The sequence below is a fragment of the Tiliqua scincoides genome, chromosome 9, assembly GCF_035046505.1.
Source record: "Tiliqua scincoides isolate rTilSci1 chromosome 9, rTilSci1.hap2, whole genome shotgun sequence".
Classification (NCBI taxonomy): domain Eukaryota; kingdom Metazoa; phylum Chordata; class Lepidosauria; order Squamata; family Scincidae; genus Tiliqua; species Tiliqua scincoides.
In genome coordinates this window covers 5,971,346-5,983,473 of record NC_089829.1, presented here as the reverse complement: position 1 = coordinate 5,983,473, position 12,128 = coordinate 5,971,346, and the positions used below count along the sequence as shown (strand labels likewise).

Genomic DNA, 12,128 nt, shown 5'->3' with positions numbered 1-12,128 from the left:
ACTTTGAAGGGAAGGGTGAGGAGTGTGTAAAGGATCTAGAAGCGTACAGGGCACCAGTGTGAGGATATGAGGGTTCCCAAGTGACCTTTCATGCAACACTGCCCAGACCCAAACTTGCTTTGCTGTTTCATCTCATGCGCCATAAAAGCAAATGTAGAAGTCTCCATATCTGGACTCCGTTCTCTGCCATGGCTGAGGAATCAAGAAAGACATGGAGAAGGAAGCACAGACCCCGACCACGCAACAAAACTGAGGGTTAAGGGAAACTGCTTGAGCTAGCACAGACCCAGTCCAAGCCCTCTCTTGTACAGTGCTTATGGGAGGCCAGAATCCATTGCCTGAAATGCTGCATTTCTGCAGCAGGGCCAGCAGATGGCGACCTTCAGCCAGCATTCTGTCACTTGGTGTTTTATTTTACTCCTCAAGCACAGGGATCAACACTTAGACCAGTGATTTTCAACCTTTCTCGTCTCATGGCACACTGAAAAGGGACTAAAATGGTCAAGACACACCATCAGGTTCTTGACAATTGACAAGGCACACCATGCTGCCAGTGGGGGGGCAGGGGGAGGCTCACACCCCCCATTGTTCCTACTAATAAATGACCTTCCCCCAAATTCCTGTGGCACACCTGTAGACCACTCGTGGCACACCAGTGTGCCACAGTACAGTGGTTGAAAATGGCTGACTTAGACCCTCATAGAACTGAAAGACTTGGCACCTCAATAACCTCCAAAAGCCTTGTCACGTTTTTTTTGTTTTGTTTTCACAGTTCCAATATGAAATAAAAAGTGCCCAGTTTTTCACATGTCTAGTTGTTGAGACTTTTCCTTCCCACAAAATATCTGAGCAGTCTGCACTTAATGTGTTCATTAACTTCCCACTTCCCCACCCCTTTGCCCATATGCAAGGGCAGATGCAAGATCCTTGCCAGATGCAAGGCAGGGCACCAGGATGAGGTCTCTTGTTATCTGGTGTGCTCCCTGGGGCATTTGGTGGGCCGCTGTGAGATCCAGGAAGCTGGACTAGGTGGGCCTATGGCCTGATCCAGAGGGCCTCTTCTTATGTTCTTAACTACAATTCCCAGGAAGCCTTGCAGGTCTCTTGTTATCTGGTGTGCTCCCTGGGGCATTTGGTGGGCCGCTGTGAGATACAGGAAGCTGGACTAGGTGGGCCTATGGCCTGATCCAGAGGGGCTCTTCTTATGTTCTTAACTACAATTCCCAGGAAGCCTTGCAGGTCTCTTGTTATCTGGTGTGCTCCCTGGGGCATTTGGTGGGCCGCTGTGAGATACAGGAAGCTGGACTAGGTGGGCCTATGGCCTGATCCAGTGGGGCTGTTCTTATGTTCTTAAACTACAATTCCCAGGAAGCCTTGCAGGTCTCTTGTTATCTGGTGTGCTCCCTGGGGCATTTGGTGGGCCGCTGTGAGATACAGGAAGCTGGACTAGGTGGGCCTATGGCCTGATCCAGTGGGGCTGTTCTTATGTTCTTAAACTACAATTCCCAGAATGCCTTGCAGGTCTCTTGTTATCTGGAGTGCTCCCTGGGGCATTTGGTGGGCCGCTGTGAGATACAGGAAGCTGGACTAGGTGGGCCTATGGCCTGATCCAGTGGGGCTGTTCTTATGTTCTTAAACTACAATTCCCAGAATGCCTTGCAGGTCTCTTGTTATCTGGTGTGCTCCCTGGGGCATTTGGTGGGCCGCTGTGAGATACAGGAAGCTGGACTAGGTGGGCCTATGGCCTGATCCAGTGGGGCTGTTCTTATGTTCTTAACTACAATTCCCAGGAAGCCTTGCAGGTCTCTTGTTATCTGGTGTGCTCCCTGGGGCATTTGGTGGGCCGCTGTGAGATACAGGAAGCTGGACTAGGTGGGCCTATGGCCTGATCCAGTGGGGCTGTTCTTATGTTCTTAAACTACAATTCCCAGAATGCCTTGCAGGTCTCTTGTTATCTGGTGTGCTCCCTGGGGCATTTGGTGGGCCGCTGTGAGATACAGGAAGCTGGACTAGGTGGGCCTATGGCCTGATCCAGAGGGGCTCTTCTTATGTTCTTAAACTACAATTCCCAGAATGCCTTGCAGGTCTCTTGTTATCTGGTGTGATCCCTGGGGCATTTGGTGGGCTGCTGTGAGATACAGGAAGCTGGACTAGATGGGCCTATGGGCTGCTCCAGTGGGGCTGTTCTTATGTTCTTATGTTCATAAATCCAAATGGCTATTTGGATTTAAACATGTTCCTTACTAAGACTCCGTGCTTTGTTCTTACAAAACCCTCTACACCAGTGGTTCTCAAACTTTTTAGCACCAGGACCCACCTTTTAGAATGACAATCTGTTTGGGACCCACTGGAGTGATGTCATTAACCTGGAAGTGATGTCATGGCATGTCAGAAGTGACACTATCAGTGACACCATCAATTTAGGCTTTGAACCTGAGCCGCGATCAGCCAAAGCTCCCGTTACACAGTGTGCTCGTGCTGTTATTTTGCATAGCTTGGAAGTCAAAGCAGAATCTTTGGATCCACACAGCCCTCCCCCCTCCCCACCTATTCAGGGCAAAGCACTCTACTTCTCTCACACAGGGAGCCCACCCCGCCCAGCAGCTCCATACCCTATATTTTGGGCAGGAGGTCTGGTCTAGAGGGTAGAGCCTCCATTTGCCTGAAGATTAACATCCACAAGGTCGGCAGTTCGAGGCCACCAGCACCGTGCGACCTTGAAGCAGCCGGCAAGTTGCAGCTGAGCTGTTCCATCTGCTCGGAGCGTGGGAGGATGGAGGCCAGAATGTGAAACCAGATCGGAGTGTAACACCTTGAATGTGGTGGTTCTTGAAAGAGAGAACCTTCTTTCAATTTGTAAAAATCCCTGTGTGGATTTAATAAGCCTGCCTGTGTAAACCGCCTTGAATAAAGTCTTGAATAAAGACCAAGAAAGGCGGTATATAAATACTGTATATTATTATTATTATTATTATTATTATTATTATTATTATTATTATTATTATTATTATTATATTTTCAGGTCTGTATTTTCAATGACGCCTGAGCTTGGTGCTACGCAACCCACCTGAAACTGGCTCATGACCCACCTAACGGGTCCCAACCCACAGTTTGTGAAATGTTGCTCTATACTTCCCCAAAAAGCAACTGGTATCATTGCTGCAGCATACCCAATAACTCCCTTTATGGCTAATATTTAGCCATATAGTATACGCCCCCATTGTGTGCATGAAAAAGCTTCTCCACCTATTCCACCTCTCCCGATTTTCCTTCTGCTGTGATGTCAACCCTGCTGGCATTCATCAAAACACCATAACATTTCTTTTCTTTTTGTCCGCATAAGAAGAGCCCTGCGGGATCAGGCCAAGGGCCTGTCTATCCAGCTTCCTGCATCTCCCCAGATGCCTCAGGGAGCACGTAAGACAACAAGAGACCTGCATCCTGTTGCCACTCTCTTCCCTCTGCATTTCAGAGAACCTGAAGGCTGTGTATACCCATCATGGCTTGCAACCTGTGATGGACTTTTCCACCACAAATGTAGGCCAGATGGCGTCACCACACCCTGTGGTGAGGAGTTCCACAGATTAATTACATGCTGGGTGAAAAAATACTTTCTTTTGTCTGTTCTAACTCTTCTGCCACTGAATTTGAGTGGCTGTCCTCTGTTTCTGGTGTTGTGTGAGAGAGAAAAGAACATCCCCCAACCACTTTATCTATCCCCTGCATAATTTTGTATGTCTCAGTCATGTCCCCCCTCAGGGTGCCTCTTTTCTTGACTTTAGAGCACGGGTGCCCAAACCCCGGCCCGAGGGCCATTCACGGCCCTCAGGGACTCCCAATCTAGCCCATAGGGAGCCCCCAGTCTCCAATGAGCCTCGGGCCCTCCAGACACTTGCTGGAGCCTGTGCTGTCCCGATGCAACTGCTCTCAGCTTGAGGGCAACTGCTCAACCTCTTGTATGAGCTGCGGGCCGAGGGCTACCTCCACTGCTTGCAGTTTCACATCTGTGATGCAGCAGCGGCAGCAAAGGAAAGGAAAGGCCGGCCTTGCTTTGTGCAAGGCCTTTTATAGGCCTTGAGCTATTGCAAGAACTTCATTCATTCATATAAGTTCCATCTCTAATACATTCATTTATGTAAATTTATTCAAATTTTAAATGTGAATTAATTCTTTTTCTCTTTTTTCTTTTTTGCCCCCACAGAGAGATACTGGCCCTCCTGCCAAAAAGTTTGCACACCCCTGCTTTAGTGCCCCAAATGCTATTGTCTAGGGCAGGAGGTCTGGTCTAGAGGGTAGACCAGACCTCCTTTGCCTGAAGATAACATCCGAAGGTCGCCAGTTCGAGGCCACTGGCACCGTGAATGGCGAGACCTTGAAGCAGCTGACAAGCCTAACTGAGTTATGCTGAGTTATTCCACCTGCTCTTTAGCCACTGTCAGCCTGTGTGGGAGGAAACTGGAGGCCAGAATGTGATACCAGATCATTAAAGATCCATCTGAAATGTTGTGGTTCTTGAAAGACAGAACCTTCTTCAATTGTAAAAATCCCTATTGGGATTTAGTATTGCCTGCCTATGTAAACCGCCTTGAATTAAAGTCTGAGGAGAAATCTGATGACCAAGAAAGGCGGTATATAAATACCTTTATTATTATTATTATTATTATTATTATTATTATTATTATTATTATTATTATTATTATTATTATTATTATTATTATTATTTCCTCACAAGGAAGCTGCCCCTGATCACTAATCATTTTGGTCACTCTCTTCGGCACCTTTTCTACTGTATCCTTTTTGAGATGTTGTAACCAGAACTGCATGCAATACTCCAGACGTGGCCTTATCAAGACAATGTGCTCGTGGATTCTTATGGCAAACTTGGGCAAAAGAAATAACTTTTTTTTTTTTAATCTAGAAAAGCATTTGCATTATCCATACATTATGATCGTTCAGTTCTCTTGTTCTTTGAAACTTTACTGTGTATATAATTCACATTACCGGAGAACCATCTAGTGTTCCAGTGTGTCTTTGTTTATCTCCCATCTTCATGATCTGATTAGGATCCAGAGGTTAACATTTTGAAGATTCAGCTTGGAGGCAGGCTGTGCAGCATGGCCTTTCCCAGTTTGAAGAGACACTTGGCCAACAGTCTGAGGCTAAGAGGCAAAGAAGGAAGGCCCATAGCCAGGGAGACAGGCCAGGGACAGACTGCACTTGCTCCCGGTGTGGAAGGGATTGTCACTCCCGAATCGGCCTTTTCAGCCACACTAGATGCTGTTCCAGAACCACCTTTCAGAGCGCGATACCAGAGTTTTTCGAGACTGAAGGTTGCCAACTAAAACATGCAGGGTCGTGTGTGCGTATTTGTGAAAAACCCTGTTGCTGCCTTCTTCACGTCAGCAGTTTTGAAGAGCATTCAAGTGTTGTGAGAGAGGTTTCAAATCACTTGGCCTACACACACACACACTGGACCTTTCCCCCATCTTCACCTCTGCTGGAAGCTGATTGTGGTTTTTAAAAAATACAAAAACATGTTGACTAGAGGCACGAGCAAGAAATCTCTCCTTCCTCTTTCCGGGGTCAGTGGGGGAACAATGATCTCTCCCCAGCCTATGTTTCTATGAGACTTTGGAAGGGGTGTGTTGAAATCTTGTATGGTGGCATTGTGGTTTGTGCTGCAAGGCTATTGATAGTTTTTCCTGTTTCTGGCTTTCGAGTCAGCCTGCCTGCAACCGTATCCTTTTTTTTGCATCCAGACTAGTGCGGTTTGCAGGTTTCCTCGAGTCAGCCCTTTTAACCAAGAGGAAGTTCACCAGTCGTCGGCCCCCCACTTCCAAAAAGCAGGAAATGAGGTATTGGGTAAGAGGCCACGCTGGTCCACGTTGGCATCATGTAAGATAGATGGAGAAGTGCCCCAACTTCCTTCTTTTCCAGACAAGCTCACTTGAAGTGGGGGAGCTGGGGACAAAAATGGTGTTGCAGAGCATCCAAGTGGCTGAGCTGGAAATCAGGAGATCCCCAGTTCAAACCTCACCTCTGCCATGAAGTCAGTGGGTGACCCTTGCCATGCTGCTCTCAGTCTTCCCCATCTGCAAGTAACAACAATACTTACTTTTTAGAATTGTTGCAATAAGGACTACAAATGGTTGGCAACCTTCAGTCTCGAAAGACTATGGTATAAGCCTACAGCAGCCAGTATTCCCAGGCGGTCTCCCATCCAAGTACTAACCAGGCCTGACCCTACTTAGCTTCCGAGATCATGGTATAAGCCTACAGCACCCGGTATTCCCTGGCGGTCTCCCATCCAAGTTCTAACCAGGCCTGACCCTGCTTAGCTTCCGAGATCATGGTATAAGCCTACAGCACCCGGTATTCCCAGGCGGTCTCCCATCCAAGTACTAACCAGGCCTGACCCTGCTTAGCTTCCGAGATCATGGTATAGGCCTACAGCACCCGGTATTCCCAGGCGGTCTCCCATCCAAGTACAAACCAGGCCTGACCCTGCTTAGCTTCCGAGATCATGGTATAGGCCTACAGCACCCGGTATTCCCAGGCGGTCTCCCATCCAAGTTCTAACCAGGCCTGACCCTGCTTAGCTTCCGAGATCATGGTATAAGCCTACAGCACCTGGTATTCCCAGGCGGTCTCCCATCCAAGTACTAACCCGGCCTGACCCTGCTTAGCTTCCGAGATCATGGTAGAATCCTACAGCACCCGGTATTCCCAGGCGGTCTCCCATCCAAGTTCTAACCAGGCCTGACCCTGCTTAGCTTCCGAGATCATGGTATAAACCTACAGCACCCGGTATTCCCAGACAGTCTCCCATCCAAGTACTAACCAGGCCTGAGCCTGCTTAGCTTCCGAGATCATGGAATAAGCCTACAGCACCCGGTATTCCCAGGCGGTCTCCCATCCAAGTACTAACCAGGCCTGACCCTGCTTAGCTTCCGAGATCATGGTCTAAGCCTACAGCACCCGGTATTCCCAGACGGTCTCCCATCCAAGTACTAACCAGGCCTGACCCTGCTTAGCTTCCGAGATCAGATGAGATCAGGTATGTCCAGGGTAACAGTTGCTGCTATAAGAACTACATCAAGTTTGTAAATATGGAGTGTGGGTGCACACTCAGAAAATGCTATACTCATGCTAATTAATGATTCCAACAGTGAATGATATGTATTTTAGTACAGGAATTCTGGAATACAGAATATTCTAAAATATGGAACTTTTTCAGAGCCAACAATGCTTTTACCCTCTTTTTTGCATAAAGAAATAAAATCGCAAACTATGTTTCATGCACAAACCTTGTTTCATGCGCAAGACGATTAAAATATTGTATACAGTTACCTTCGGGCTATTCTGTAGAAGGGGTATATGAAACATAAATGAATTTTGTGTTTAGACTTGAGCTCTATCCCCAGGATCTCTGATGTATATGCAAGTATTGCAGAATATGGAAAAATTCAGTATCCAAAATGCATCTGGTCCCAAGCACTTTGGATAAGGGATGCCAGACATGTATCTTATGTAAAAATAGAGGAATATAGCTGCTGGATCAGACTAGAGTAGTAGTTCCCAAACTGTGGGTCATGAAGAAGAAACAGAATGCAGACGGACGACACCCCCCCAAAAAAATTCTCTGGAAAAGACACTATGCTGGGGTGAGGGGGGGCAATTGCTCACCCCCTGCTAAATATAGAAGTAGTAGTAGGCAACCTTCAGCCTCGAAAGACTCTGGTATCACGCTCTGAAAGGTGGTTCTGGCACAGCGTCTAGTGTGGCTGAAAAGGCCGATTCGGGAGTGACAATCCCTTCCACACCGGGAGCAAGTGCAGTCTGTCCCTGGTCTGTCTCCCTGGCTATGGGCCTTCCTTCTTTGCCTCTTTGCCTCAGACTGTTGGCCAAGTGTCTCTTCAAACTGGGAAAGGCCATGCTGCACAGCCTGCCTCCAAGCGGGCTGCTCAGAGGCCAGGGTTTCCCACTTGTTGAGGTCCACTCCTAAGGCCTTCAGATTCCTCTTGCAGATGTCCTTGTATCATAAGAACATAAGAACATAAGAACAGCCCCACTGGATCAGGCCATAGGCCCATCTAGTCCAGCTTCCTGTATCTCACAGCGGCCCACCAAATGCCCCAGGGAGCACACCAGATAACAAGAGACCTCATCCTGGTGCCCTCCCCTACATCTGGCATTCTGATTTAACCCATTTCTAAAATCAGGAGGTTGTGCATACAACCGCAGCTGTGGTCTACCTGTAGGGCACTTTCCTTGCATGAGTTCTCCATAGAGGAGGTCCTTTGGGGTCCGGCCATAATCCATTCTCACAACATGACCGAGCCAACGCAGGCGTCTCTGTTTCAGCAGTGCATACATGCTAGGGATTCCAGCACATTCCAGGAAGAGAACCACTTGAAAATGTGCCTCTTTGCCCCGTTAGACATTTGTCCTATGGACTCTCAAGTAAGGACTCAAAGGAACACAACCTCAGACCTAAGAAGATTAGAGGGTCAAGGGCCAATCTAGTCCAGCCTCTTCTTTCCCACAGACAGTGGCCCACCCAGTCTCTTTAAGTAGCCCACACCACGTCTATTCATTTCCTGTGATTTGATCCAACCTTTCCTCCATAGACCTCCTGAAGGTATGCAGGCTCTCCCTGTTCCCGTTTTTCTCTCACAATAACTTTGCAAGGTAGCTTAGGCTAGGACTGATCCAATGTCACCCAGTGAGCTTTGCGGCTGTATAATGATTCAGACCCAGGTCCTTGCCTGATACTCCAATCACTATGCCTGTGTAGCTCATGTCTAGTTTGTGTTGGCATCCTTCAGTCTCGGAAGACTATGGTGTCACGCTCTGAATGGTGGTTCTGGAACAGAGTGTCTTCTCCAGTGCGCGAAGCCTGGGTAAAGTAGGTATGGAGGATAGGCTGTTACCCATGCAGCAAATCCCCCCTCTCCACGTCGCTGAAATGGTCCAATGGAAAGGCAGAGGCTAATACGGTTGGTTCCAGTGGAGTCACCAGAGTTGCCAGAACGTGACTGTGTTCAGCCACGAACTGCCTCAGGGACTCCGGCTCCGGATTTTGCCTCGAGGTTGACTCCTGAAGCCTTTTCCATAACTGGATGTAGCCACAAGGCAGTGGAGGTTTGGGATCAGAGTTTTCCTTCTCTCAGATGAGCTGCCTTCCCAGGCTGACGAGTCCCATGTACCCGGTGGCTGTTTAGTCGCCTCTTATGACAAGTACAGCCAAACTGAGGGCCTATTCTTATCCCCAGCCCCCAGGGGGATAAGAAGAACCATGTTTCAGCCGTCGCCGGGCCCGTACGGGGGCCCGGCGACGGCGGCAAACCCGTAGTAGTTACTGGCCGCCATCTTGGTGGCCCTTAGTTTGGCCCTTAGTAAACTTACCACGCCAATGTTTGCAGCTACCTTCCGCTGAACCAGAGCACTGGTCTGTGTAGCCAACCCTGGCTGGCGGCAGCTCTTCAGTGTGTTTCTGGTACACGGGGTCCTTTAAAGTGGCCAGGCTTTGGATCTGGGACTTTCAACCTGCAAAGTAGATGCGTACATTCAGGTACAGACTCTGTGCTTTCTCCTGAGTCAGTGTTGTGATGCACCCAGCTTAAAACTGGCAGCATCCCTCCAAGGTCTCAGAGGGGGGTCTTTCCAAGTCCCACTTGGAGATGCCAGGACTTTGAAGCTTATCTGTGCAAAGCAGGTGTCCTTCCACTGAACTCTTTATATGTGAATTCACTGTCCGCCAATTCCCTTATCTGCAGAGTTGCCACCCATCTCTCATTATCTGCGACTGTGTTCTCATTATCCACTAATACTGTGCTGGTGCGGCATCCAATGGGCATTGATATTGGTCTGTGGAGAATTGCTGGACACATTTGTGTCAGCTTCCAGACTTGCCCACTATCTTTGGCACCATTTTGGGGACTCCAGCTGAACTCATGAGAGGCTGATGACGAGAGGTCTCTAGAAGGCTACCTGAGGGCTGCTCTGGGGCTGGAGCAAGCCAAGGAAAGGAGCCAAGGTGGAGGAGAAGGACAGGTGAAGCAACCCCCTCTCCACTGCTGAACTCTGAGGTCATTTTTTGGGGTCAGCAACCTTCAACAGGTCAAGGGATAGTCAGCACAGAGAAATCACCATCAGCATCACCACAACCTTCAACACATGGAGAGATATCCAGCACAGAGGAGGAAGCATCAGCCCTTGGAATGTAGATGAGCCCTCGTTATCACCCATCCCCATATACTTCAGGATAAGATTCAGGTTTATGAAGCTCATAGCATGTGTGGTGAAAAGAATCCCCTAGAACAGGGGTGCCCAAACCCCGGCCCTGGGGCCCCTTGCGGCCCTCAACGACTCCCAATCCAGCCCTCAGGGAGCCCCCAGTCTCCAATGAGCCTCTGGCCCTCCAGAGACTTGCTGGAGCCCATGCAACTGCTCTCAGCATGAGGACAACTGTTTGACCTCTCACCTGAGCTGTGGGTTCCCTCCACTACTTGCTGTTTCACGTCTGTGATGCAGCAGTGGCAGCGAAGGAAAGGCTGGCCTTGCTTTGTGCAAGGACTTTTATAGGCCTTGAGCTGCTGCAAGACCTTCATTCATTCATACAAGTTCCATCTCTAATAAATTCATTTATGTACATTTATTCAAATTTTACCTGTAAATTAATTCTTTTTTCCCCCGGCCCCGGACACAGAGTCAGAGAAATGATGTGGCCCTCCTGCCAAAATGTTTGGACACCCCTGCCCTAGAAGAGTGGTTCTCAAACTCACAGGGAGTTTGAGACCACAGGTAGGTTTTGATGAGGGGGGGGAAGGCAGTGAGGGGAGCGACAGGATCACATGGCTGCTGGGCTCACAAGGGCTTTTAAAAAACCTATCCCTGCCCGACACAGCTTCCTGGGAGTGCAGGGAGCAAGGCTCACCGCACCGCAAAATAATAAAAAAACGTGATCAAAACCCACTTCTGGTTTTGCAATCATGACCCGGAAGGGGGTTGCGATTGCATTTTTTTATTATTTTGAGGAGTAGGGGGCCTTGCAGAAGGCTCCGTGGAGCTCCCCACACCTCCAGGAGGCTCCTGTGGGCAGGGATAAGTTTTGAAAAAGCCCCTGTAAGTCTGACAGCAATGCAGTCCTTCGGATCACATGGCTGTCTTCCCGCGTCCCTGCCCCTTAAAGCGCCAGAGGCACTCATTCTCAAGCTTGTGGGTCATGACCCACCAGTCTGAGAACCAAGCCCCATTTCCCCCATAGGCTCAATGATTCCGAATCCGCTTATTCAGTATCCTTCCCCTGGGGGCTGGGGATAAGAATAGGCCCTCAGTTTGGCTGTACTTGTCATAAGAGGCGACCATTTCAGGGACATGGAGAGGGGGGATTTGCTGCATGGGAAACAGTCTGTCCTCCATATCTACTTTACCCAGGCTTCGCGCACTGGAGAGGACACTCTGTTCCAGAACCACCATTCAGAGTGCGATACCATAGTCTTCCGAGACTGAAGGATGCCAGCAAAATTCAGTATCCACTAGGTTTTCCAGGTACCTAACCCTAGCAGATAATGAGAACTGACTGTAATATACACTAAGAGTATTAGCTTCTAGAGCAGTGGTTCTCACACATTTAGCACTGGGACCCACTTTTTAGAATGAGAATTTGGCAGGACCCACCGGAAGTGATGTCATAACTGGAAGTGACATCAAATTTTTAACATGCTGCAATCCTACCCACACTTACCAAGGAGTAAGTCCCATTTATTAACATTGTTAGGGCACAATCCTAACCAGGTCTACTCAGAAGTAAGTCCTATTTTGTTCAATGGGGCTTGCTCTCAGGAAAGTGTGGTTAGGATTGCAGCCTTAAAAGAATATACATTGTAGTTTATTAAAAGTTCAGGTCTGTAACATTTCCCCAAATGCAGTCACATTCCATGGTAGTATCAAATCTGTTATATTAAAAATAAAATATTGAAATGAATGGGGACCCACCTGAAACTGGCTCACGACCCACCTAGTGGGTCCTGACCCACAGGTTGAGAAACACTGTTCTAGAGTCCTCGGGGAACGGCCAAGAACTCTAGGGCGCTTTTGCGCACTCTGACAACTTTTGAAGGGCG

General features: G+C 48.5%; 1 pseudogene; it reads right to left on the bottom strand.

The window, feature by feature from the left end:
- Positions 1-6,966: 6,966 nt before the first annotated feature.
- Positions 6,967-7,089, bottom strand: LOC136660793 (5S ribosomal RNA; annotated as a pseudogene).
- Positions 7,090-12,128: the final 5,039 nt, after the last annotated feature.